The sequence below is a fragment of the Berghia stephanieae genome, chromosome 14 (genome assembly GCF_034508935.2).
Source record: "Berghia stephanieae isolate SIO BIC M18660-M18661 chromosome 14, UCSD_Bste_1.3, whole genome shotgun sequence".
In the NCBI taxonomy this organism is placed as follows: domain Eukaryota; kingdom Metazoa; phylum Mollusca; class Gastropoda; order Nudibranchia; family Aeolidiidae; genus Berghia; species Berghia stephanieae.
Window position 1 is genome coordinate 8,956,289 of NC_088373.1, and position 2,083 is coordinate 8,958,371.

The following is a 2,083-nucleotide window of genomic DNA, read 5'->3' on the forward strand; positions in this document are numbered from 1 at the left end:
TCTCTCTCTCTTCTCTCCTCTCCCTCTCTCTCTCTCTCCCTCCCCCTCCTCCTCTCTCTCTCTCTCTCTCTCATACACACACAAGCACTATATATATATATATATATATATTAATAATATATATATATATATATTATATATCCTATCTATCACTCTCTAAAAATAAAAGATATTAAAAAAAAAAAACAACTAAAAACCCATTATTTTGGAGTTCCAGAAGTTAACCAAGACATTCATACACGCAGATGTACCCGTTCGAGCCTATCTTATGAAGGATGATAAACAAAATAAAACAAAACAACAAAAAACAAAACAAAAACAATAACCCCCCCCCCCCCCCCCACCCCCCCAAAAGAAGAACCCGGAAAAAAAAAACAAACAACAAACTATAATTTCCTTTTAGAAACATTGGATCCCAGCGGTATCGTCTTTGTTTCGTACACGAAATGTGCCGAGTTCGACTACCCGCGGCGATGTGTGGCCTCCAGTAAGTCACGTCGTCGTAGTCCACTTTGCGGCGCTGGATTGCTGCTTACGTCTTCTCTTTTGGTCAGTGTCAGGCTATAAGTTAACGATGGCGACGGCCTGACACTAGAACCGTAGCCATCGCTAGAACCCACTTTTTTTTTAGGTTCGTGAAGCATCTCCTGAGATGTCAGTAGTAACAAAGAGTGTGTAGGGTAACGTAGTTACCAAGAGCTCTCACTTCTCTTAACCGCAATGCTATTGTCGCGTGCCAGGCGAGACAGCGAGGTGGGTGTGCTCCGCGTGTATCATGCGCGCAAGGCTTACTGATACAATGAAGAAAATACGAGTAGAAGACGGAAGATGCTTGGCTTCACCAAAAGCGGGAAGTGAGAGCTCTTGGTAACATAACAATCGTTACCTACACGCTCTTTGGTAGTAACAAGGGATTCTATTGGTTGAACGGTTGAATACAACTCACGTTTTTTTTTTTTCTTTTGGTGCCAAAGACTTACTTGTCTTTCGGTGTCATTTTTTGATTTCATTCACTTTATTGTTTGTAGAGAACCAGCTATGTTCGTTCAAGCACGTGTGAATGTGCGTCACAAATTGCATGTTCTGATTGGTCAAACCAAAAATCTACTAATTAATTGCTGTTTCTCTCAAAGAAATTGCAGGTTTGAGTTTGTTTTTGTTTTGTTTTTGTTTTTGTCTTTTTTTTTTTTTTTTTTTTTTTTTTTTTTTTTTTTTTTTTTTTTGGTTTGTTTTTTTGTTTCTATATCGTTGTATATCCATCAAGACAAAATAATTAATAATAATAATAATAATAATAATAATAATAATAATAATAATAATAATAATAATAATAATAATAATAATAATAATAATAATAATAATAATAATAATAATAAATACACGTTTTGTTGGAAATTGCAGTGCTAGTTTGAGAGAGCAGTGAGTTTAATTTAACTAAATCAAGTGAATTTTAAAATATAGTCATAGTGATAGAGAACACCACAGTGCCAACCTGCTCTCTGCGCTTAACAATGAATGCTCCATTAGTCTTTCTCTACGTCGGGATGAGTGATTAAGTGTGTATGTGTGAGTGTGTTTGTGTGTGTGTGTGTTTGAGTAAGTGTGTGTATGTTTCTATGTGTGTATGCGAATTGTGGGAAGTAAGATAATTAATAATACTGAAGGAGGGAGCGAGAGATAGCGAGTGTCTGTGTGTCTGTGCGATATATATATATATATATATATTATATATATATATATATATATATATATATATATATAGAGAGAGAGAGAGAGAGAGAGAGAGAGAGAGAGAGTGTATGTATGTTCGTGTTGACCGTTTAGCGCGCGCGCGCGTGTGTGTGTGTGTGGTTGTGTGCGTGTTTTAAAATGCGGGCAAGTGTCTCATGATAAACTAAAGGAAGAGTTTATTTAGTGTTTATGTTTCAACAAATAATAAAGTTTGTTTACAAGCGTGAAATTCGATACGGCTGAGTGACGACACATTATACAGTATAGTAACACACATCGTATGAAACATCGATAGCATGTGTCATCCATTTTATCCCAACAATAACACACGTTCACACAGTCTACACCATAT